Below are 26,733 nucleotides of genomic sequence, written 5' to 3' on the forward strand. Positions count from 1 at the left end.
CTTTCGTGACGGCCTTATTTCTCTTAGCATGATGTCTTCAGGGTTATCTCTGTTGTGGCAGGTGGCAGGATGTCCTTCCTTAAGGCTGAGTGACATTCCATGGTATGCATACACCACATTTTATTTATCCACTCATCTGTTGATAGATACTCAGTGTAAATCGGTTTTTCACATTTATTATGTTATCACCCGGTTCCTATAGTGACTTAAATTTGAGACACTAGATACAATTCAGAGGTCACCAATGGGATTAAATATCTTCTTAGGACGGAAATTGCACCTGAAGCCTTCCTTCTAATTTGTGACCTAGAAAAGGGGACCTTGATTCTGGTGAGCAAACATTTTCTCTGTGTAAAGTAGATCTTACCCCGTGACATAGGCTCTCTTTGTAAGTATTGTCTTTGGGCTGCTTTTAGGGATAAGATGTCTAGCGCGCAGCTGTAGTACCAGTGCAAATAACAAGGATTAGAGGGGACCCAGTAGAGTCATTTGTCTTTAATGGTGGACCATGAGGTTAGGGAGTGCCTTTTTCAAATGATAGTGAGTTGTTGGCAAAGGGTGCATGCAGTTTATTTCTGTAGAGGGTCACTGATCAAGAGAGAGGTGGAAAGTATACACGTGAGCCAAAGAATGAGAAAGAGAAAAATCACTTTCCTCATCCATTTGGAAATATATTAGCTCCTGTCAAAGGTTAGTTCTGGGGTCAAATTCAGATGCCTACAGAGCAGGTATCTTCAGTGAGTGAAGCAGGCCAGGCATGAGAAAATTAGCAGAGCCAGGGAAAGGAGGCAGCCCTTGACACTCAACCTTAGGACATGTGGAGACCCTAGGCAGAGGGAGGGAGTATATGGAGCCAGAGAGCACCTACACTTTGAATGGGACAGCTTCTACCAGCTCAAGGGATACTACCAGCAGGTATGGGGCTTAGAGTTCTCGGGCCCCAGGTTTTTCGAGAGGGACCAAAAATTCAGAAATTTTGGTGAGATCTCCCCAAAATGTTGGTAGTAAATTGAAAACACTGAAAATCAGTTTTGTGTGGACAAAACTATGAGTGTGTATCAGACACCCTTTGATGACTTTGGGACAGCCTTCCCCAAGGGCTCCAGTCTAGGTAAGGTTGAAGTTGAGGATGGAATGCCTTGACCAAACTCCTTTGCTTCACCAATGGATGTGTCTAATGGTAACCTGACTTAGAATTGTTATGTGCTGGGCATGGGCCTCTGGGTTGGTCTCTGGATGGAGCCAGGTCATTATTGAGCACATTAGGAATTCAGAATGAAATTCTAGTAGAAGATATTACCCTATCCAGTCCCCCTCCCTCTGCATGTAAATGAAAGGGTTTCTCTTTAAAACCCTGGGTGGGACTATACAGTTTAAAGATATATATATATATATATCTAGATATATATATATATCCATATATATATATATCTAGATATATATATATCTGTATAGTTTATATAAATATATATATCATGATATATATCATATAATATATATTATATATACATATATAAATATATACTTTTCATATCCATTTAAAGATTATATGTATATTTTTAAAGATTTTATTTATTTCAGAGAGAGAGAAATCTTGCACATGAAAGAACATGCAAACTTGGGGTGGGGGAAGGGGCAGAAGAAGAAGCAGAATCCTGCTGAGCAAGGAGCTCAATGCAGGGTGTGATCCCAGTACCCTGGGATCATGACCTGAGCCGAAGGTAGATGCTTAACTGACTGAGCCACCTAGGCACTTCAAAGATACGGTTTTTATTCCTTATCTTTATTTTACTTTATTCTTATAGCTGACCAGTCCTCTGTTAAATCTAACAGTCATCTGTTAGTTCACATTCCTTATACCCTTCTCTTCTTTTCTGAGATTTCCAAATTACTCCATGTGACTAGAACTCAGTTATAGTTTTATTGTATCCCCAAAAGAGCAAATTTAGAACTAACTTTGATTAAAAGAAATATATATTTGAAAAGTATATTAGAAAAGTATATATATATATATATAAAAGTATATAAAGTATATATATTTATATACATATCAAAAAGTATATATATATAAATATAAATGTGTGTGTGTATATATATATATATTTTTTTTTTTTTAAATTAGAGAGAGAGAGGGAGCTGGGGAGAGGCAAAGGGAGAGGGAAAGAGAGAATCATAAGCAGGCTCAGTGGCCAGTGCCCAGCCTGACATGGGACTTGATCTTATGACCCTGAGATCATGACCTTAAGCCAAAATCAAGAGTCAGAAATTTACCTGAATGAGCCCCTCAGGTTCCCCTAAGTAAATATATATTTTACAAAGCGTTCTCTGAAATGAGATGCATAGAAGATATAAAATACTGAAAAGAAATAAAAATTCTGGAGAAATATACATATTTATATTATATATATTATTTATACATAAATATATACATTAAAGATTTTATTTATTTGAGAGAGAGAGAGAAAGAGCATGGGGCAAGCCGAAGGGGAGGGAGAGGGACAAGCAGACCCCACACCGAGCGCAGAGCCCAACGCGGGCGCTTGACCACAGGACCCTGAGATCATGAGCTGAGCAGAAACTAAAAATTGGATGCCCAACCAATGGAGCCACCCAGGTGCCCTGGGGTTAATGTATATTTTGTATAAAAATATATATGTCACCCCAGAGTTTTTGTTACTTAAATTTTTCTTAAGTATTTCACATCTTATATGCATCTTATTTCAGAAGACACTACAACGGAGAAGATATTTCATGTGAAGTAGCATATACAAAAACCAGTCTCTTGGGTCAGGGTTGTTTTCTTGCTTTCTTTCCTTTGGTCCAGATGAGGAGAAGGCTATTCCGAATAAGCAGTTTGTTTTCCCTTTGCTTTATAACAGGGACTCTGTAAACTTTTCCTGTAAAGGGCCAGATAGTAAATATTTCGGCTTTGCAGTCCCGATGTCTGTTGCCCCGATTCAGGTCTGGGGTTGTAGCATGAAAGCAGCCACAGACAATATATAAAAGAATGGGCACGGCCGTCTTCCTATAAAACTTGATTTATAGAAATAAGCAGCTCGCTGGTCCGATTTGGCCCGTGGGCCATAGTTTGCTGATCCTGACTCAGAGAGTATTATACTGTTAAATTGGGGGGTAGCAGTGGTGACATTTAAGGCTTTTTCTAAACATCAGGGCTCAGAGAAGAATTTCACATCACCAGGGGAAGGGCAAAAGGTGCATTTCATGATCAGTAGCGTAAGCTGTATTGAGGCCCATATCCAAAAATGTTTTTGAGCCAAAATATTCGATCACAAGATGTTAGAAAGCCATTAAGTTTTCTAGTTTTGGTGCCGAGTCCAGATGACAATAGTATGGTGCTTACCACAACTACCTGTGAATAATCCAGCCAGTTGACGTCCTCGCTATACATAATGGTGACTTTTGGAGGTGAAATGACTAACATCATTCATCTCTACCGACTTAAGTATGAAAAAGGGCCAAATTTAAAATAGCTGAATTCAGGCAAATGGCTCCTAGGAGCTAAGGTCATGATTTGGGTACAAGGTAAATGATAAAGGACATATTTAGTAGAGCCCAGCTTGGGCGGCGTGGGGTTGCTGCAGTTAAATAAATGGCCTCTTTCCGCTCCCCCAATGGCTGTGGCTCCCTGAAGTTGTTAGTGATGAGGGGTGTTGAGGTTGTCGCTGAGGTACATGTCTACCTAAGAGCTCCGACGCTTGTGGTCACATTCAGAATCAGAACACTCCTTCCACTCAGTACCTCCCAGCCCAAAAAACTGATGAGTGATCGTCTTTCCTAAATGGTAATGAAGATTCCTGATGCCACACCTACTACAGAATCCAAACCTTCTTGCAAGTGAGTGTGGGATGGTCCTGACGGGCCGGTCATGCTAGGAAGCAGCGACCTTCCAAAATTTAACTAAGAGATGCTCTTCAGCCAGTGTGAGAGGACACTCCCTTGTTCTGAGAGAATGAGTCGCTTTTCAGAAGTCAGGGTGTGTGTTAGGGGTGCTTATTGCTAAGTTCCCTAAATTACTTCCAAGTTTTCTTAATAGGGTTCAGGTTTGCAATCAGTGTGTTGTATGTCTGCTCCATTTCCTCCAAGTTCCACTCTGTGATCATACCCAAGGTCACCCAGATGTTCGCTTTTAGGCATTGACTAGAAGGAGAAAGATTCTAGTGAGAAAACAGTATGTTTTATATTTTGAATAAATATGGCTCAAGGAGCACAACCCCTTGGTTACCTGATCTTTCCTTCCACCAGAATAGGAACTATTTTGGTGAGAGGTGGTAACAGTGGCCACCAATGGTTTAGTACACGCTTGACTGATGTGATTACGGTGACTGTGCTGTTAGGGATCACCTGGCAAGACACCGTCGTCACAGATGGACCTGGAAGTTCTAGCGGAGCTGGCTGAAGGAGCAGCATGCTGTTTAGTTTTAAATTAGCGAGATGCCTGGGTGTGTTATACTGGGTACAATGTGCAAGGGCTGGCAAGTGCTTCTCCACATCTCCTTAATATTTGACACCACTGTGTTTGAATGCACTGAAAATAACTGGGAAAACCAAAAAGTACAGAAAAGAATCTTAGCATTAATTAAAGGGATGAACAATAGAGCCCTTTAAGAAAAGGCGAAAGGATTTGGGGTTAACTTGGGGAAGAGGATTGGGGCCACTTAATAACTATCATTATGTGCATCACTGAGACAAAAGACGATGATCTTTTTGGTCTCTAGAGAGGACAAGAGAAGTTGGGGCTGACAAACAGTTCCTTTGACATCAAGAATTTGTGACTATTGAGGCTGATCTGACCTCACTGATAGCCAAACACTTGTGCGTAGGAGTTAGGGGTGTGGGCTAGATGGTCTCTCAGGTCTCGCCAAGTTTGGCAGTGCTCTGAATTGTAGTTGGGGAACCTGCAAGGTTGGTGTCTGACTCACCACCCAGGACTGGGGAGGCATGGGGAGAACTGGTCTTATGAATACATATTGTGATCATGAACCAAAATTACATTTCCAGGCTTGTTCCTATTCATACGGAAGCAATGTCACAGGGCTGTGTGGGGACTTCCATTGTTTGGGTAATGCGAGACACCAGCTGGAAAGTGAATGCAGTGGCAAGAGACGTTTTCCTCCAGAGAAATGTTAAATATTAAAAACCGAACAGCGAGAAGCAACTGGAAAGGACAGTAAGGCCGAAAGGCCCCAGGAGAAAATAGTTTTGCTGACAACTCCATCTGAGTTCTGAGTTCCAAGCCAGTTCTTATCTCACTGGGCTCCCCCATGCCCAGCATCATCATCGGGGCACAGAGTTCGTCCTTGCTCGTAGGACCCAGATATGATTCTCAACTTGATTTTGGTTGAACAACTTCACCAATATTCATGGTTGTCTGCTCCCCTCTCCCCGACTTTGTAGGTAGGGGAAGAAAGGTCTTATTAAAAGATAATTTTATATTTATATGTATGAAACAAAAACTCTGTTGGGAAAGGCTGTGGTCAGGCTTCTTTCTATATTAACTTAGAAAAGAACTTTTATTGTTTTGCTCTATGTTTGATTTGAAGATGTAGGAGGGATTGTACTGTAATTGTTGGTGTATGAAGTCAACTTTCTGAGGGCCTGAAATATAAAACAGGCTGGGAATGGGGAGAGCTTGTGTAAGAATGGGTGAAGGAAGGATGTGACGAGTTTTTGGCTTTAACGCTTAGGCTGAAATTTCTCCTTGGCTGAGTGATGGGTTCAAAGAGACTGGCAGTTTCCAATCCTGAGATGTTCTTTAGTTAAAATAGATTGTTTTCCCTCCGTAGACATCAACCTTTTTGTCCTAATTGAGAAACAGATCAATACATTTTGGCCACATACTGTTACTTTGTATAATGACCCTCCAGTTATTGGTTTGCTTAATTCTCCTGATCAATTAATCAAACACTTATTGAATGTCTTCTATGTTGCAATCCCATGCTTAGTTTTGCAGGGTATGAAAGAGAAGCAAAGGGGAGTTGAAACAAACTTCTCGGGGGTACTTTCTGTGTACTATCCCCAATAGGCTTCTTATAGATGTTAGCTTGTTAAAGCCATCTATCAGTCTTTTCAGGTTCAGATTCCTATTCTTATTTCACAGATATGGAAGTTGAGGCTCAGGGAGATTGAGTTGACAATGGCAGTTGTCATAGCAGGTAATGTCTGATCTTTCCAATCGAGGATTTTCTGCCTCTGGCCCTCTCCACTGTTTAAGTCATCTTTTCTGTTCATGGAGAGAGGAGACAGGTGGCTACCATATTATTCAAGATGAGACCATTTATAATTAAGTGCCAAGTTGGTACAAAATGTGAGTGCCATACGGGTTGAGCGAAGGGGGTGGAAGTAGCGGGACCATGAGTACAGTTGGGGTGAGCAAAGAGAAAACAGGCCATTGAACGTGGGATGTACCTGAGCTAAAGCTCAGAGGTGTAAACTGCACGGTGGCGTTGCAGGCAGAGTGAAGTGAGCCTGAGTGGAGTTGGGGAAGGTCCTGGGCTGTGGAGAGAAGTCAGAGGAATGCACAGAGCAGCCATGTCTTGGTGAGGCTGGATCCACAATGCTGGAAACAGGAACGATGAATGGGATGTTTGGGATGGCTATGTGAGGACAGCCAAGCTCCACATCTAGAAATTTCCCTACCAGACTGTCTTTGACCCTGTTGTGACTATGGGATCGTACCCCTTGGTGGGGGGGGGGGAGAAGAAGTCAGGATTCCTTCTAAATGACCTGCGATGGAACCCCAGTGTAGCCTTTCTTCTGTGTGATGCTTGGCCAATGGAAGAAACGTTCATCTTGCTGAGTATCAAATAATTCCGTGGGCTCTTTCTACCAAGTATTATTCTGAAACCATCTTCTAGTATCTCCGGGTTTGTAACACATTTGAGGAGGAGTGTGGGCTATCCTGAGAGGCTGGTTGGCCCTAGACAGCTTTGTATCTAAGAGACTAAAATTTGGGATCAAATCGATGCGTGTCCTTTTTATCACTTTGGAGTGAGTTGACTTGAAAAAGTGTCCTTTATACCTACCAGTCATTGAATGGAGTTGAGGAAAATCAAGGAGAGAGGGCTCAGATTCTGACCATTGCCCTGGTTTGGGGGAGGGGAGTGCAAGCTCGTTCTGGCCCCACTGCCTGCTTATGCTTAGCCATTTTCCATGTGGAGGAATCAAGAAGTCCCGAGATTACAGTTCCTGAGTCCTCACACCAATTTCGACCTCCTGTGCTCATGTCTCCCTGCTTCTTCTCATTGGTGGATTCTTCACTGGCTCCCAGGGCTGAAAGAGGTGTAGCCCTGCGTGGAGAAGATGCACTGTGAGTCCAAAGAGTAGGGCCATCTTCTCTGGGTGGCCAAGAACGGTTGGCATTTCCACCAGGCTCTCCAGGTTAGTTTCCTAGCAGCCTGGCTGGGTTACTGTCCCACTTAGCAGGTGCATGGGCCCAAACTCAGCAGGGTTAGGTGAGGCAGTCAGCATCGCAGGGGAGGGGAGAGCAGGGGCGGGGCCCGTGCTAGACACTAGATCTCTCGTGCATTTGCCTTTGCTTATCATTTGCCTGAAATGTTCAGTGGCACTTGTGTTGTTGCGGGTATGTCCCAAAGTGGCAGAGCCCTGGATGGAGAGGGTCACCTGCTGGCACCGAATTGAAACCCCCGATAGAGGAATATCCATCTTCTGAGAAAAGCAATACGATGCCAGCTTCTGGATCCACCCCTGCCTCTCCCCCCCACCCCCGCGCTCCGCCCACGCAGACATTTACGCAGCACCCGGGCCTCATGTGGCACCGTCTCACCGAACCCTGTCGAATTCTCTGTTTCCTTCCTCTGCCTTTCAACTGTACCATTGCCACAGATCCTGTAGGGCCGGTGCTGTGCGGCGCAGTGCTAACTGCGGCGGGTGCAATGTTCTGTGTCTGTTTCATGCTGCCACCTACCTCACCTACGTACTGGCTTGCAATTTCACCGTGTGCCCTGCAGAAAACACCCCAGGCCTGCCTCTAATGGCACATTAGGTCCATCACGGGCAGCTCTCAGAGTTGATTTTGCCCTACAGAGGTTGAGAAGGTTGGCTTTAAAAAAGAAGTCCCTGCCTGGTGATTGGCGCAGAGAGAGATCTTCTGAGACAGCAAGTTGCCCTTCCTGCTCCCTCTCCATTAATTCCAGGAAACTCTGCAGCTCGCTCTCCCCTGCCCCCATCCTCTGGGCTCTGAGCTGTGCTAATCACAGCTCATTTCTGCTGCATGCCTCATTTGGGGGAAGAGCACTCCAGGGCTCCCAAAGTATGAACGGGGAAATTAAGGATGTTTGGCCAAATGAGTCACCCTACCGTCACAGGGACAGCCCTCCTCCTCCCCCAGAAGGTCCCGGTGCCTTGTTCCAGGATTTACTGGGAGAGGGTTTCTCCTGGGGCTTTTCCTCTGGACCAGATGGGGTTTTGTATTGTAAAGGAGAGAAGGGACACCAGGCTCCCTGACCAGTCACACGCCATCATGTGTTCTTCAGTCTTGTCACCTCCTCTAACAACCCTGGCATGTTGGGCCCATTTTACAGCTGAGGGAAAGAGGAGGAGGAATGACAAGCAGTGACGTGCCTGAAACTTGGTAGATGCACATGTCTCTTTGACTTCAAAAGCCGGTGCTCTTTTGTTCCTTTCTAACCATTGACCCAGGAGGGGGCCCTTCTGCATCACCCCCCGTCCACTTCTTAAACCAAGAGCTCTGGGCTTCTGTACACTCTTGTTTCCTCTCCCCCAGCCTCCAATGTGAAAGTATACTTTTTTTTTTTTTTTTTTGTAGGAACGAGAGTCTTGCTGGCTCCTGGGAGAATCCATCCTGGCCGGGAGTCCTGTTACCCCCTGGCCGGTGGGCACTGTGGGTTTAGCCAATATGCTAATGAGCCTGCATTTCCCAGCAAGGGCTGACTGGGGCGTTGCAAAGCGCCAGCTGCCCTGGCCAGGCTCCCCTCTGCCAGGCAGCTCTGTGGGACCGCACTAGGTGTCTGTGCATCTGTCCGGAGGGGAGAAAGAGCTTCCTCTCAATCCCAGACAGGATACTTGTCTTCTCCTGGGGCTTCTATGCCTCTCATTACCTCATTTGAAGGCTCCAGGCATCATCTGGTTGATCTGCTTCCAAAGAAACTCCTTCTCTGTCTTGGTAAATAACAAAATCCAACCTAGTTTATTAGTCCGATGAACTCCAAGTTCCACGATACCATTTAGGTGAGAATGTGCCATTAACCAAATGAACAAACCTACCTTTTTCTTCCATCCCCCTGTTTGCTTGCCTTTTGTCCAGAGGAATGTTTCTTAGGAGGGTCCTTTTTCTGGGAAAGCCTTTAGAGTTATCCCCGTTGGGACACTTCTCTTACCCAGGAGGCCGTGGAAAGGGTGCTGGGTGCAGAATGGACAGCATCCAGGAATGGATGCTGGGTGCAGAATGGACAGCACCCAGCATCCATTTGGGCCCCAGGGTTTTGATGTGCATTCATCCTTCTGGAAGGCAGGGTCAGGGAGGAGTCAGCTGGCGAGGCCCCAGGGCCTGTTTTTTGCTGTAGTGGCTGAACAGGAGCAGGGGCGGCCCCAGGAGCAGGACGCCACGATTCCAGACCACCTGACTTACACTCCTAGGAGCCAGTCCATGCCATAGAAAGACCTAGGAGACCCGGGTCAACCTTCCAAGGGGCCTTGCTGCTTCCTTGCCCCATGGCCCTGGGCTGGTCACCTTTGGGGGCTCTGTGTCTTCAGGTATTTGGAGAAGGGTTTGGCCCTGGGTGGTCCCAGGCTCACTGTGGTGCTGACGGTCAGAGGCTCTGAGGAGACAGAGTCAGGAACCCGTGAGGGAGTTAGCTGGTCTGACAGACTAGCTTTGCATTTTAACTATGGCTTTTTGGAAGTCAAGTTTTTAAGCCACGGGGTGGTGGTTCAGTGGTGGAAGTTCCAGGCCCTGTTCCAAGGGTTTGGGAAAGAGAGATGGCAGTTTGTACCTTACCCTGCCCGCCCCCCCCCCCATTACTGGTTATGCTGTGGGAGCCGAGGCCTCCCCTGTCCTCTCTGTCCCCACACCCCTGTGAAACCCCACCTGCCCAGATCCATCCGTCTCTCCCTGCTTGGAGAGGCAGATGGAGAACTGACTGGGCTTGGTTAGACCAGGCATCTGACATGTGGCGCCCGGGACCCCTGTGGGGGGTGCACCTGCGGAGAAGCCTTGATATGTCACCCAGCTCTGGACCTGCAGAGATCAGGCTCTGTCATCTCACAGGCTGGGCCCATTCACAGGAGGCTGCATTGGCCCCGACTGCCACTCTGTCTGAGGCTGCTGGGTGCAGAGACCAGGCCTCAGAGGAGGAAACAGATAGTCGCTGCCAAGATTTCAGAGCTTGAGGAGCATGGAGGCCTGAGGCTCTGGACTCCAACTTGAGTGCTCTCCTCTTTGGACCTCCTCCTCGAGCTATCCTCTCTATGCAGGCTCTGTACCTCCCCTTTTGGTTTTAAGGAGCTCATTAGCTTCTTTGCCTTAAAGCTCTTCCAGCTCCTCACCTTTAACTCTGTGAGGGTCAGGTTTGGAGGTGGCCTTGACCTGATTTTGCCCTGGGGTAATTCAGGAGTGCCTTTAATCCAGGACCCTGGATTAGCTGTGGGGGCTAGGATGACACGGTCTCCCAGATCCTCACCCCACTGCTGACTGCTCCGATTCCCCTCGCACTCCCCAGCCTGGAGTGTGAACAGGGGATGGGGTCGTGGAGAGGAAAGCAGGACCTTAGCACAGGAGGGCAGCCCTCTGACTGGAGAAGCCCCCGGATGCTCAGAAGGTCCAGTGCTCCCTCGAGAGTCGCCCATTGGCCCTTCAGCCTCCTCGTATGAGGTGAAGGGTCTCTCCATGGTCTGTCTCCTGTGACTCAGTGGTGTGGTAGCTGTTGGCACGGATGTTGGGTTATGAGGCAGCCGTGCATTGTGCTTCCACCCACTGTTCGCTAGGACGTCTTGAGTATATTCTCCCCTACTCTGAGCTTCAGCTTCTGTAAAATGGGGACAGTGACACCTGGGTCACAAGTTATTTCAAGCATTAGAGGAGGACGTGTGTTCAAAGTGTCCAGCGAGCGCTCAGGAAGCAGATTGATAAATGGGAACTGTTCGCAGTCATAGTGCTGAATACTCTTCTGGGGAAGAGAGAGTTGAGTTTCTACATCTTTTTAAGAATTCAGCCAGAATTCTTGTTGTGTCTCCTGAAAATGTAAGAGCCCAGATCTCTTTTCTGGGTTCTTATTTTCATTCTCTTACCCGTTCCTTCCTGCTCCCTTCTTTGTCTCCCGTCTCCCTCCCCACCCCATGTCCTTCACCCTGGATCTACTCGTTCTTCCTCTTACTTCATCTCTCCTCTCTGTTCTCACGATTTCTAGAACCTGTGATCACCTCTTTACTTATTCATGGTCCCACATGCATCCTGGGAGTTCTGAAAGCTGGTGTCATCAGCTTCCCTGCTTGCTATGAGTTCTACCTCCCAGCTCCATGAAGATACTCTAGCTCCCCCGCAACTGCAGGTTCCACTCCTGGCTTTCGGGTCCCCACCCCTCTTGAGATGGAGATTTTCCCACAGTGATCCTCCGCCATCTTGGATCTTTCTTACTTTTAGTCTTGGAGTTCCCAGCCACCATGGCAGGTGGATACGTGAGTGTGGAACTCAGGGCACAGGTCCTGAGAATTTGAGAATGACACGTGTGTAGATGATATTTGGAGGCAAGTGAGTTTGAGAATGACACGTGTGTAGATGATATTTGGGGGCAAGTGAGTTTAACTTGATAAAGATAAGGGTCTAGAGTTAGAAAGAAGAGGAGATTCCAACAAAGGAGATTGATCAGGGATAGCTGGGATCGTGGAAGGAGGACAGGAGAGTGCAGAAAGGGGGTGGAGGGTGCTGGCCCTTTCGAGGAGTCAGGTTGAAAAGAGGAACAGAAATTGGGTCCTTGGTCAAGGGGATGCTCAGTCAGGAAAGATCTCTTTGAAAGACGGGAGCTCTTCCCACGTGTTTGCATGCCAGCAGAACTGTTGACTAGAGAGAGAAATGGATGCCAGAGGAAAGAGCAGCAGGAACAGAGTTCTCAAGGAGGCATGAGAGTTTGGGATCCAGGCACCACTGGAGGATCAGCCTTGGGTAAAAACTGGGGGAGTTGGTTTCTGATAACAGGAGGGGCGCAGGTGCAAGGGGCTGCTGGGGGGAGGTGCGTGGAGAAGACAAGACCATTCTATTTTGATGACAAGTGTATTTTTTCAATGAAATAAGGAGAGTGTGAGGAAGTGATACAAGCTCTGGGAGACTGGAGAAAATGGAAAGGTGTGGGAGAGTGGTTTGCCCAGGGAGATATGGGAGTATTGCCAAGATTTGTGGTGGCCATTTCAAAGGAGGCTGGTCAGCACCATGACTGGGATATAGACACAGAGCGGGCAAGGCTTGGGCTTAAAGAGAGAGGGGGTCTGAAGATATGTGCACAGTTGTGACTTCAGGGACAGACGTGGAGTCTCTGGATACAGGTGTGCAAGAAGCAGCACAGGTAGGGTGGTGCGTGGTAAGGAGTTGCAGTCGGAGCTTCCAAGGAGGGAAGGAAGTTGCCAGGGCACTCAGTAATGGTGACCCAGCCTCTGATGAGCTGTGCCCTTCTGGTGTGGGCTCCCCTGTTCTCCTCTTAAGATGGTTAAATAGACGGTAAAATAGAAAATGGTGGAAAGCAATGCTTGTTCTGGGGCTAATTCATTCATTGTTGCAAGAGTGCGGTTTAGTTAGCCTGCAAGGATGCTCAATGGTTCGTAACAACACAATGGAAATGCCACCTTAACTCTCCTCCTAACACTGGGGTGGGCACTTGGGTTTGCTCTTAATTGACACAAAAGAAATTTTCTGAGCACTTCGTTGTCTAAGGGGCCTTATCTTGGGGAGACAGTGTATGTTGCCTGTCTGCAGCCCCTGAGAGGAAGCGAGGGCCTCCTGTTTATGCACGGGACCCATGGGTCTCTGGCACACAGAACTGCTATCTGGAAGATGTAGCTTATGCCTGGACACCGGCCAGTATGAATTGATGTCTTTTGCATCCAACAATCACAGGACTGTCTGAAACACTTAAGAGTATGTCAACAGTAGGCTATGAGGTTGAGAGAAATGCAGAATTTCTGGGAATGAGAATAGAGGCTGTTGGTTGGTGCCAAAACAAAGCAGAAGAGTGGTAAAACCTTGCTTTTTCTTTTTTGTTTTTTTAAAAGTGTTTTCTGGTTTAGCAAAGCAGTAGCACATACCCTGTTGCCGTGATCCTCACAATTGAAGGATGAGGGCAGGAAAGGTTCTGGAGCCTCATTCGACCAAGGCGGACTCAGGATCAGAGTAGCTGGTGGACTTGCCTGTGGTCCCATATTCCAGCATCGTGGCATGGTTTGCTGATGTGCGGGAGCCTTGAGGAGAGTCTAGGAGGCAGGGGGTCCCCAAGTGTGGCCCCAGGACTCCCACCCCTGTCAGGATTTGCATCTTCCCTGGTGGTTCTTATGGGCTCTGAGGTGGGAAAGCTGCAGGATCACCACAGTGGCTTTGCTTTGGCGTGGGGACAGGGGGAGACCAGTGACTCTTGCCTCTCTGAAGTCCTTGTGCCCCAAAGGAAAAGAAGAACTTCCACCTCAAGGCAAGGAGCGTGAGAGAGGTGGAGCTGCTTGGGAAGGGGGGGTTGGGAGAATAGGCAGTGTACACGGCAGTAGATAGGAACCAGAACAAGGGTACCAGATATGATCAGCCGGCATGGGGCCTTGGCCACAAAGCAACATTAGACTCACCATTCCTCTTCCAGCCTTGGAACTCTGCCTCTGACTGTGGCTGCAAGGGCCTTCTATGGGAGATCATGGGCATCCTTCCTAACGTCACTCAAAGTGGCCTAGTGTGGGTGCCGAGAGTATGCGCTGGCTGTGGTCCGGCAGTGCCCCCAGCCTCTCGGCACTTGGGTTTCCTTGTCTGCTTTGGTCTTTACAGAAGTGGGGCTGGGCTTGAAGGATGAATACAAATTCCAAAGGCAGGCAAAAGGTGAAGGTGGTTTTTCATTGATTCTTTTTTCTTATACGAATTACCAGTTTCCCTCATTCAGTGAGAGTTGTTTGGGTGGAGGGCCAGGGAGAGAAGTCAGATTAGAGAGAGTGAAGACTGAGTGGGGATCCCAGAAAGAGAAGGGGTGGATTTAGGGCAGGGCATCTCAAAATTCACCGTGCACACGACTCACCTGGGGATCTTGTTAAAATGCAGATTTAGGTTCGTAGGTCAGGAGTGGGTGTTTCTAACAAGCTCCCAGGTGATGCTCAGGCTGCTGGTTCATGGACCCCACTTTATGTAGCTGGAGTGTAGACCATCTGCTTGACAGGTTTGGCTGTGAGTGGGAGCTGAGGGATAGGACAGAGAGACCTTTGTGTGCAGAAGTGTGAAGTGTAAGAAGAACAGGTTTTGGGGGTGGGGTGGGGAGAGGGAGGAACTCAGCAAGTGTTTTTCTGTGTGGCTGTTGCATGCACTGCAGTGGTAGTTGGGTCAGTGGTCATGAAAGAAGATGAATCTAAAAAAGGCAGTTGTGACCAGACAGCAAAGAGGCTTGTAATGCTAAGGAGCTTAGTTCTCGCCACAGGCAATGAGACACAGAGGAATTACTTAAGGAGGGGTGGGTTGATACCGCAGGGGTGCTGGAGGAGTTTTAAAAACTATTAACCACTATTTTTTAAAAATCTCTTTAAAAAGGATCTTTCAGATCATTTTCTGTGAAAACAGAAGTATGTGGCTGTGGGAATACAGCCTCTTCATCCCACCACCAAACATGGCCACGGTCGGTTTAGTGGTCCTAGTTGTTTGGATGGGGCTCTGACTCTGAGAAAGGGAAACAGGAGTTAAATATTTGACCGGTGAACTGCTTAAGGCTTGAATCCTTAATTCTCACAGGAGGCTTTTAACCTATTAAGCTTATCAGCTTCTGGCTCAGGGGAAGCCACTCTTTTCCTTTTATATGAAAACTCAGCTTGGTAAAGGTTGCTTGGAGGGCGGGGGTAAGAAGGATCCAAAGGTCTCCGCTGTGAGGCTTGGAAGAGAATGTTGAATTGATTAGTGATGTCTGCTGTGAGTATGGGATGGAAAAGTGGCATCTGTGCCACATATTTATCTCTCTCTGAAGGGAAGTTAGGTTTATGGTGACTCTCGTTCCCATCCTTCAGGTGAACCAGAGCCATATCAGAGATGCTCATTTCATTTTCCTGGTTATGGAATGGGAGTTGACCGCCCCTTATTCAGAAGGGACTTGTGAGTCTTCCAACAGTTACGAGGCTCTGGTCCACATTTACAAACTACCAGCAAATGCTCTCCTGCTGCGGTACTCTAACATTGATGGGTGTTATTATCCTGAATAAACTACTTGTCTTAAAGCATCATTTCTATTAAATCTGAAGACAGATGCTGATACCTGGAAATAGCCATTGATTTGCTTTCTCTTGTACTATCTCAACTCCCTAATTTATCCGGAGGAAAAAATAAAGCCCATGTAAAATCAACTCTTCTAGCTTTCTAAGTAAACAGCGAGATCAATCTTATTCATGAATTTGTTGGATAAATGTTTGTTTGATTATAAGGAAAGGCAGATTAATCTTGAATGAGAATTGGGCTGGTGGAAAATGATCTATGAGCTGGACCGAGTGACCAAAGACGCAGGAGGAGTGCAGAGCTGGTAGTGCCTTTGCGCTGGAGGTCGGAAGCAAATGCAGAGACCAGACTGTGCTGGGTTTTAATGGAATCCCATGGAGCCCAGGGATGTTTCTCCTTTGAGCAGTGTTGGTTCAGTGTGATTCTTGTTTCCTTCTTGCTGAGGGTGTTGAAGGGCATTGGGGACCTTGGGGGCTCAAGGGGCTTTGGTAGGAGGCATCAGGGGAGGCTAGCTGTCACCACCACCATCTTCCCTTTCCATTCTCCTGACATCTCGATTTGGAGAGGGAGCTAGTGACCCAGGACAATTGGGAGGTGAAGAGGGAAGAGGGTTGGGAGCAGTTGGTGAGTCTCTTTTGGGACTTTAGGGTGGAGGATAAGGGTGATGGGTGTTGTGACTGCAACACAGTCTGGTGAATGTGAGGAGGGGGACTCTGTCTGTCTGCGATTTTGTTCTTCTCCTAAATAAAGTGAAAAAGGAACACTCCTGTCCTTTCTTGACTTGACAGTGTAACGGAGGTGTCTGGGCCTGTTATGAAATTGGCTCTGGTGGCCAGACATCTTTTTGTGCTTCTCTCAGAGGCTTTGCCAGGAGAGCCGATGAAGGGCAGTCCACTCAGGGTAGCTCTAGGGAGGACTTGGACAGCCGGCTCCATGCAGGAATAACTGGCCAGTAGGACTAAGTGGGATGGTGAGGAGGGAAGAGGGGAATGATTCCTTTCCTCTGTAGCCCCTGGCAGAGGAGCTGTAGCTAGTGAGGTCGAGGACCTCTGTTGAGATTCTTAGGAGCCAAAGCCCAGTAATCCCACCAGAGGCTGCTGGCTCACTTCTGGCAACCTCCAGGGTCCCTTTGTATGGGATGGACTGGCTTACTCCTGGGCCATTCTTCCCCAGGGATTTCCAGGATTCGTCCCTGAGAGATGGTGAGGACTTGACACCTTGTGTCATGTGAGGAAGCCCGGCTTTCTGAGAGATTTTGCTTGAGGTATGGAACACCGAAGCCCAAAAGGCCTTAGGGGAGAGCTAGTTCAACTTTGGGTGGTACAAATTGAGCAGGCAGAGGTACAGAGAAATTCAGTGACCAACATCATTGTGCCTTAGCCAACTTCTTGTGAATAAAAGGGGGAAATGCTGTTATATTTAACATCTCAAAGTAAGAAGCTGAAATGATGCTGGGCAGCAGCATTTGGGTCACCTTGGATGTCATCTTGGAACATCTTGGAACATCTTGGAACACCACCATGTAGTGAGAGACCGCAGGGTGAAATAAAGGGTCCAGAGGACTAGCGGGTGAAGACATGGATGCTAACCTATCCTGTCTCCACTGCTTGCTGGCTGCCTTAACCACTGTGAGCGGCAGTTCCCTCGCCTATGAATCAGAAATATTTTTACCTGTCCTGTCTACCTTACAGGGTTGCTGTCCCTGCAACAATGAAATCAATAGTTTCATCAAATGAAACCATGACTAGAAAGCTGCTTACTTGAAAATGCTAGGAGTAACGATCATTTAGCTATGCGAGCACTGCTCCCTTTTGGCCAAAATACTGGCTATAGGTTGTTGCTCTGCTCATATAGTCTAGTGAACTTCCCGGAAGTCCCTGACTTTCTAAAATGGGGGACTCGTTCCAGGGAACCTGATCAGAAAGGTTGTTGGAGGTGAGAAGTGGGCTCAGGAAGGTGGAAGGAGGGTGGAACAGGGTGAGGGTGAGGCAAAGGAGTAGAGGACAAGATGAGAGGCCAAAGGCAGCAGCTTGTACGGTGGAGAAGGGCTCTTTCGTCCACACGTCCAGCAGGAAGCTGTGGATGTGCTCCCATTGTGTTGTGAGTTTTCACACCTACTCATTTCTTTTCGTAGTCATCCCTACATCATCCCTTAAGTTATCTTTGTTCCCGCTCTTAGCTCTTTTAAAGAAGATTTATTTAAAAAACAAGACTCTCCTTGGAGAAGAGGAAATGAGATAAAATCCCAAACCCTACTTCTGCCTTTATTATTCAGCCCTGGGCCTCACTGTGGCTGAGATCCTGCCTAGGCAGTAGTCCTATCAAATGTCTGGCTTTTCTAGAGCCTTCCCCCCTGACCCCTTACTTTTCCTCCTTTGCCAGTTTATTAGTTATCTCTTGCTGTGTAACAAATTGCTCCCAAACTTAGCAGCTTAGAGCAACAAACATTAGCTCATAGTTTCTGAGGGTCAGGAATCTGGGAGTGGCTTAGCTGCATGGTTTTGGCACATGCTCTTCCTCTTTTTTTTTTTTAATTATTTTTTATTTTTTATTTACATATAATGTATTATTAGCCCCAGGGGTACAGGTCTGTGAATCGCCAGGTTTATAGACTTCACAGCACTCACCATAGCACATACCTTCCCCAGTGTCCATAACCACACCACCCTGTCTCTCTCCCCCTCTCCCCCCAACAACCCTCAGTTTGTTTTGTGAGATTAAGAGTCTTTTATGGTTCGTCTCCCTCCCGATCCCATCTTGTTTCATTTATTCTTTTCCTAACCCCCAAGCCCCCCACATTGCCTCTCAACTTCCTCATATCAGGGAGATTATATGATAATTGTCTTTCTCTGATTGACTTATTTCACTAGCATAATACCCTCTAGTTCCATCCACGTCGCAAATGGCAAGATTTCATTTCTTTTGATGGCTGCATAGTATTCCATTGTATATATATACACCACTTCTTTGTCCATTCATCTGTTGATGGACATCTAGGTTTTTTCCATAGTTTGGCTATTGTGGATATTGTTGCTATAAACATTTGGGTGCACATGCCCCTTCAGATCACTACATTTGTATCTTTAGGGTAAATACCCAGTAGTGCAATTGCTGGGTCATAAGGTAGCTCTATTTTCAACTTTTTGAGGAACCTCCACACTGTTTTCCAGAGTGGTTGCACCAGCTTGCATTCCCACCAACAGTGTAGGAGGGTTCCCTTTTCCCCGCATCCTCGCCAGCATCTGTCATTCCCTGACTTGTTAATTTTAGCCATTCTGACTGGTGTGAGGTCCTATCTCATTGTGGTTTTGATTTGTATTTCCCTGATGCCGAGTGATATGGAGCACTTTTTCATGTGTCTGTTGGCCATCTGGATGTCGTCTTTGCAGAAATGTCTGTTCATGTCCTCTGCCCATTTCTTGATTGGATTATTTGTTCTTTGGGTGTTGAGTTTGAAAAGTTCTTTATAGATTTTGGATACTAGCTCTTTATCTGATATGTCATTTGCAAATATCTTCTCCCATTCTGTCAGTTGTCTTTTGGTTTTGTTAACTGTTTCCTTTGCTGTGCAAAAGCTTTTGATCTTGATGAAGTCCCATAGTTCATTTTTGCCTTGTTTCCCTTGCCTTTGGTGATGTTCCTAGGAAGAAGATGTTGTGGCTGAGGTCAAAGAGGTTGTTGCCTGTGTTCTCCTCAAGGATTTTGATGGATTCCTGTTTCACATTGAGGTCCTTCATCCATTTCAAGTCTATTTTTGTGTGTGGTATAAGGAAATGGTCCCATTTCATTTTTCTGCATGTGACTGTCCAATTTTTCAAACACCATTTGTTGAAGAGACTGTCTTTTTTCCATTGGACATTCTTTCCTGCTTTGTTGAAGGTTAGTTGACCACAGAGTTGAGGGTCTATTTCTGGGCTCTCTATTCTGTTCCATTGATCTATGAGTCTTTTTTTGGTGCCAGTACCATACTGTCTTGATGATGACAGCTTTGTAATAGAGCTTGAAGTCTGGAATTGTGATGCCAACACAATTTCAATATTTCTTTTTCAACATTCCTCTGGCTATTCGAGGTCTTTCCTGGTTCCCTGTAAATTTTGGGATTATTTTTTCTATTTTTTTTTTTTAAAGATATTTTTATTTATTTATTTGACAGAGAGAAATCACAAGTAGATGGAGAGGCAGGCAGAGAGAGAGAGAGGGAAGCAGGCTCCCTGCTGAGCAGAGAGCCCGATGCGGGACTCGATCCCAGGACTCTGAGATCATGACCTGAGCCGAAGGCAGCGGCTTAACCCACTGAGCCACCCAGGCGCCCCATTTTTTCTATTTATTTGAAAAAAATTGATGGGATTTTGATAGACCATAGAGTTGAGGGTCTATTTCTGGGCTCTCTATTCTGTTCCATTGATCTATGTGTCTTTTTTTTTGTGCCAGTAGCATACTGTCTTGATGATGACAGCTTTGTAATAGAGCTTGAAGTCTGGAATTGTGATGCCACCACAATTTCAAAATTTCTTTTTCAATATTCTTCTGGCTATTCAAGGTCTTTCCTGGTTCCATGTAAATTTTGGGATTATTTTTTCTATTTATTTGAAAAAAATTGATGGGATTTTGATAGGGGTTGTATTAAATGTGTAGATTGCTTTGGGTAGCATAGACATTTTCATTGGCACATGCTCTTTCCTGAGATGGTGGCTGGATGTTGGATGTTTGAGGCTTGGCTGAGGCTGAAGGAGTCACTTCTAGGCTTGCTCACATGTTGTGGATAGGCCTTCATTCATCTGCATTCATCTCAGGCTGTTAGACTGAGGGCCTCAGTTCTCTGCTGGTTGTTGGCCAGAAGCTGCTCTCAGTTCTTTGCCATGTGGACCTTTCCATTGGACACCTTGTAATGCAGCTTCTGACTTTATCCAGAGTAAGGTGGGGGGAGGGAAGCAGGGAGAGTTGGGCAGAGGGAGGGAGAGACCAAACAGAAACTTGAGTTGTCTTTTTATAACTCCAAAGTTGCATATTGTTACTTCCTCTTTTATGGTTATTTGTTAAAATAAATGAAGTCCAGCCCACATTCAGTGCTTGGGGAATGGCCTCTACCTCTTGAAAAGAGGAGGATCAAAGAATTTGCAGGCATTAAAAAAAAAAAATACCACAGCCACCAACATTGCTGCCTGCTGATCATTTCCATCCTCTCCTCTCCTCACCATTCTGTCTGACTCACAGGGCTGTTCTCCTGCCTGTGCCACCAACTTCCCTCCTGGATCTGGGCATTTCTAGAGAATATGAAGGTGCACTTGACCAGACTCTGGGCTGTGAGAGAAGCCTCCACCAAGACCTGCCCCAGCCTTGCAGGCAGGGCTCTGAGACCAGGGACTGAAGAGCTTCAATCCAACACCAGAGAGAAAGGATTGGTTTCCAGAGACTTGATGCATCTCCTGGGACAAAGACGGAAACTGATCCTGGTAGGGCCTAGCTTTGGCCCTGGAACCTCCATCAAAAAGTGATCCATGCTATCAGTGAATGGAATCAGATATTCCTAAGAATATTTCATATGGTACTTCCAAGCTTGAGAGTGAGGGACAAAGCCTGTGGAAGGAGAAGCATGTTGTGAGAGAATCTCCTTGTAAATTCTTCCCTCTATAATGCTGAAACCATCCAGTCATCCAGAGAGGTGCCTGGGTCCACCATTCCCAGAGATCACTTTATCTAGCTTCAAAGACCGGTAGCTTGCTCGGGGTAACATACTCACTTTGGTTCTTATGTTACTTTATCTCTCACTTGATGCCGTGGCCCACCCTTCCATTTTCTCTCTCTCTCTCTCTCTCTCTCTCTCTTTCTTTCTTTATTATTCTCCTTCCTTCCTTCCTTCCTTCCTTCCTTCCTTCCTTCCTTCCTTTTGACATTTTCTTTCTTTTAAGATTTTATTTATTTGTCAGAGAGAGGGAGAAAGAGAGAGAGAGAGAGAGAGAAAGAAAGAGTGAGTGCACAAGCAGGGGGAGAAGCAGGAAGAGGGAGAAGCAGGCTCCTGCTGAGCAAGAAGCCTGATGCAGGGAGCCTGATGCAGGGCTCGATCTCAGGATCCTGGGATCACGACTTGAGCCGAAGGCAGATGCTTAAGAGCCTGAGCCACCAGGCATCTTTTTTTTTTTTTTTTTTTTTTTTAAATGTGTTCTCCTCCCTTCCCTTTTCTTGGATGCCATTAAGGGCTCTCTCCAGGCTCTCCTGGCCCTTTTGTGACCACATTATCTATGTCTTTTTCACTGAGTTCTCTTCTTGCTGCCCTGTGATGCCTTCAGTTCCATTGGTTACCCTCCCCCTCCTCCTAAGGAGATCCTTTCGACCTTTCTCTCTGTGATCTTTCCCCAAGTATTTCACCAAGTACCAAGGCTCCACCTACCACCCACACTTGATGATTTCTAAATTGACATCTCCAGCGTGTCCTCTCTCCTGAACATAGACTCGTATTTTCTCCCTGACACCTGAACATGTTCCCAAAATGTCTCATCTGCACAACAGATGTCATGTGCTGAAAGTAACTCTGTATCACTCTCTGCAAGCCCGCCATCCCTGTCTCAGCTAATGTGTGGCCCACCCACTCTGTGGCCCAATTTGGGAAACTTGGTGTCATCCTTGACTCCTCCCTTGTGCTCACACCCTTTGTCTAGCAGGCATCATGTCTTGTTGACCAGGTCTACCTCTCAAATATTTCCCACACTTATCCCCACAGTTATAAGACTGGTTCTCTACTAGTGTCCCAACTCTGAAGCCCAAGCTGCACATTAGTAGGAGCTTTTGTCTGTGTAATTCATTGTTTAGCACTTCCCACAATGCCTGGCACATCATAAGTGCTCAATAAAAATTTGTAGAATAATTTTTACTGGATATTATAACTTGTCTTCCTTCCTGGGATTGATCCTTGCGTCGGTCTCCCTGCGTGGTGGGAAGCCTGCTTCTCCCTCTCTCTCTCCCCCGCTTGTATTCTTTCTCTTGCTGTCTCTCTCTCTGCCAAATAAATAAATAAAATCTCAAAAAAAGAATCTCTGAGGATTCCTCAGTGCCTACAGAAGCAAATTCAGATCTTCCTGCCTGTATAAGGGAAAGACTTTGACAGTCTTTCTCCTTACAGTTTTAGCATCATCTTTTGCCACTTGCCTTTTCTTCTGGTTCCTTGAGCCACACTGGTTTGCTTAAGTGGATCATGTACTTTAAATTTCCTGATAGTTCTTCTCCCTGTAGTGCTCTTTTCTCTCTCTCTCTCTCTTTTTTTTCCCACTTAGAAAACTCCTCTTGGGGGCACCTGGGTGGCTCAGTGGGTTAAAGCCTCTGCTTTCTGCTCGGGTCATGATCCCAGGGTCCTGGGATCGAGCCCCGAATCTGGCTCTCTGCTCCGCGGGGAGCCTGCTTCCTCCTCTCTCTCTGCCTACCTGCCATCTCTCTCTGTCAAATAAATGAATAAAATCTTAAAAAAAAAAAAAAGAAAAGAAAAAAAGAAAACTCCTCTTGGGGTGCCTGGGTGGCTCAGTGGGTTAAAGCCTCTGCCTTCGGCTCAGGTCATGATCCCAAGGTCCTGGGATCGAGCCCCGAATCGGGCTCTCTGCTCAGCGGGGAGCCTGCTTCCTCCTCCTCTCTCTCTCTGCCTGCTTCTCTGCCTACTTGTGATCTCTGTCTGTCAAATAAACAAATAAAATCTTTTAAAAAAAGAAAAGAAAAGAAAACTCCTCTCCATCCTCCAAGGCCCAGATCAAATATTATCTGCTCTCTGTGTCTTTCCCCAAGTCCCCCATTATTTATTCCTTTTCCATCTGTAAGCATTTTATTTGTTCTCCTGTTACAGTGCTTAGTATATTGTATTATAGTCATTTAAAAAAATATGACCTTAATAGTTATTTGTTGCTGTATAACAAATTACAGCTTACAACCTAACAGCTTAAAACAACAAACATTTATTATCTCATAGTTTCTGTGGGCAGGAATCCATATGGTTTAGTTGAGTGCCTCTGGATCAAGGCCTCCCATGAAGTGGTGGTCAGCTTGTCATTTAGGGCCATGGTCTCATCTGAAGGCTTGATGGGAGAGGATCCAATTCCAAGCTCACTCACATGGTTGTGACAGGATTCATTTCCCCCCAGGCTATTGGACTGAGGCCTCCCCTTATTTGTCACCATATGGACTTCTCCATAGAGTATCTCACAACATAGTAGCTGGTTTCCCTTAGAGTAGTTTTTGAGAAAACATAAGAGAGGGTTCCAATGATGCAAGCCACACTCTTTTTCATTACTCAGTGTTGGGGGGAAATCCCATCACTTCTCATATTCTGCTTGACAGAGGTGAGTCAGTAAGTCTAGCCCACACTTAAGAGAATTACACAAGCTTATAAATACCAGGAGAGGGGAAATTTTGGTGGCCATCTTACAGGCCACCTATCATACTTCCTAAACTTGAGCTCCTCAAGGCAGAATCCATGTCTCATTTTTCTTTGAAACTTCATCATTTAGCACAGTTCCTAGCAGTTAATAGGTGCTTAATGAATTTAGTCGAATTAAATAGAATTATCTCTCAATAAGAACCTGATCACATCAGGTAAACTGCAGCCAGAAGAACCCTCAAAAATAGAATAAAAATGATTTAAAAAATAAAATGTAAAACAAAGTGTCACAAAGGGTCACAGGCATACTCTCAGTCTTCTGCTTCTAGATACTTCTATGATTGCCTCCCTGTTTCACATAGAAAAAGACAAAAAAGCAAGAAAGTATCTTTTTCTTTTTGGCTTAGTACAACTTTGAAAGATTTTTGAAAGAAATAAAAAATAGCATCTCAAGGTCCTCAGAGAATTCAAGAACTTAGACTACTCATGAATCCATCTTCCAATTTATGGAAGATTGGCAGCTGGAGGATACAGGTAATCACGTGTTGATGAATCACTGTTCTTTTCCACCAACTATCCATCAGTTACATCACAAAACCCTCTGGAAGGAAGCACAGGGGTTACACAGGGATTAAACACAATCTGAGCAACAGTTTCTTCATCAGGCTCTCTTTAGCCAAGGCCCATGGCTAGATTCTCCTAATGTCCAGAGAGGCCTGAGATGCACAACCAATGTCAGGGATTCTTATCTGATATTGATGTTGGGCCCTGGAAAGTGATTCAGTCTGGCCTCCACACACTTGTGGAGCAAACCTCACCAGCAGATGGTTGCCTACAATCTCAATTCCAGCTAAAGGTTTGAAAGACGAGTCAACCTGAGTTGCTTCATTCCAATGATTACATTTCTCCCTCTGCCCAAAGAGGTCCTTTCTATTTTTTACTCTGGGTCTTTCCTGAGTATCTCATCAAATGCCACGGCTTCATCTACCACCCACACCTGATGATTTCTGAATCTACATCTCCAGTCTGTCCTGTCTCCTGAATATATGTTGGTGACCCTCTTCTTCCACTGCTTGCCAGGCAGTACCTGTGCCCTGTCCCATGACCTGCTCAACCCAGATCTAATATTCTTCATGGATGAAAACTCTCCCAAGGCCTCTGCCTGCAGATTCATTGACAGCACATCTGATTAGTGCAACTTCTTGCATGGATGTAGGTGGTGAGGTTGATGAGAAGTGCTTTAGGTTTCTAGACTTCTTTTGCTTTCTTTCATAGTATTGAACAAGTACTGGGCTCATCCAGTGAAAAAATAGAAGTGAATTCTAGCAGTACTAACTACTTATTTTAATTTCCTTCCTAGTTTTTTTTTTTTCTCACTTTTGAGTTTTAGCTGGTGAACTTTAGAAGACTTGTTTATCCCACCAACCAGATGGGCTATTTGGGATTAATGGTATCTCTGAAAATACTGTTCATGAGTGGCATAGGAAGGGCCACAGCTTTGTGGATAGCAGATTTTTATCCTTTCATTTAGTATATTGGAAAACTAACACTCACAGAGGCAAAATGACTTGTCCAACAGACTCAGAGGCTGCAGTAGATCTCAAATTATGGTATTTATCCCATGAGGATAGGATTTGGTTTTTCTCATTGCTGTATTCCCAATGCCCAGAAAAGTGCCTACCACATTTATCTATTCAACAGATACTATTAAGAGAATGAGCAAATGGATAAATCATCACTGGTCCTCAGGTGTGGTGATGAATTAGGGATGCTGGTATCATTACTGTGGCTCTTGACATTCTAATAGCCCCATCCTAATGGCCCCAATCTGGGCCAGCCAAGTAACTTCTATAAATCCAGGTCAAGTCTGCCTCATCCTATTATTTAACTTTGAGGGGATCAACCACATACCCTCAGGTTTATAGCTGAGACTCTATCTTGGACCATTCTTGACCCTGAAACTTGGGGGGGTACTTCTAGGGCCCTTTGAGAATAGTGCCATGAGCCCTTAGCTGTTTAGCCCCATTAAATGTGTCCTTAATGCTTTTGTACAAATATGCTTTCTATTGTTATTGATAATAATGACCACTGCACCAATCTCTGTGGCTTGCCTCCCACCTGGTACTTGGGTGCCCTAGAGTTTGGCAGCTTTGTGGGAGGATAAGCAGACCTCTAAGATGAGTTGAATTTGCTGCTGCACAGTGAAGTGTTTGTTTGAACAAAATGCAGCTAGGGCTCACACCATCATTTATTTTTAATGCATTTTTGTTTGTTTGGTCTTTACCCTTTCTACTCTCTTTCTCCTCTTTTCCCTTTGAAGTACACTAAAAATGGTAAGGAAGAAAGGAAGCCACGCAGGTGCCTCTGGAATGCTATTGTGATCATCGATTTGCAGATGTCTTAGCATTAGAAGTAACGTTGGGGAAGGTGAGGGTTGAATCTGCAGACCATTGCTGAAGGTTTACAAAGCAGGGCTTGGGAAAGCATCCATGTGAAGAAGCAGTGCCTGGTTAACATACTTGCCATAGCATATGTGTGCAGAGGTTGAATTCTTGATTGTTCAGAATTGGTTCGCCCCTTTACAGATGAAATATAATGACTCAGAGCCTCATTCCCTCCACCTGACAAGCTGGGTCTCAAAGTGAAGGGTGAGGGGGAGAAATAGAGGGAGGGAGAGGCTGAGACAGAGACAGAGAGGAGTGAGGGAGAGAGAATAAATGAGAACGAATGGATCTGATTGAATGAGAGGCTTCCCAAAGTGAGCTACTAATACTTTTTTCTCCTCAAATTACTCTTTAGCATGAATGATTCCAATTTGATGGCATTTTGCATAATTCTTCAGTTAAAGCTTCTTATATAATTTTGCAGTATGTAAATATTAGAAATTTTATGTGTGTATGAACATAGAGAAGTGTTAGAAATTTGAACCAAATTATTTTTTAATGAATGCCCA

At 45.7% G+C, this 26,733-nt stretch overlaps 1 protein-coding gene across 3 annotated transcripts in view; it reads left to right on the forward strand.

Moving 5' to 3' along the window:
• DPF3 (double PHD fingers 3) overlaps window positions 1-26,733 on the forward strand; it is a 288,449-nt gene that overhangs the window by 247,722 nt on the left and 13,994 nt on the right. The gene's annotated exons all lie outside the window — the stretch shown is intronic.

This window comes from Mustela putorius, unplaced genomic scaffold (genome assembly GCF_011764305.1).
Source record: "Mustela putorius furo isolate JIRA1106 unplaced genomic scaffold, ASM1176430v1.1 tig00000129_pilon_pilon_pilon, whole genome shotgun sequence".
In the NCBI taxonomy this organism is placed as follows: domain Eukaryota; kingdom Metazoa; phylum Chordata; class Mammalia; order Carnivora; family Mustelidae; genus Mustela; species Mustela putorius.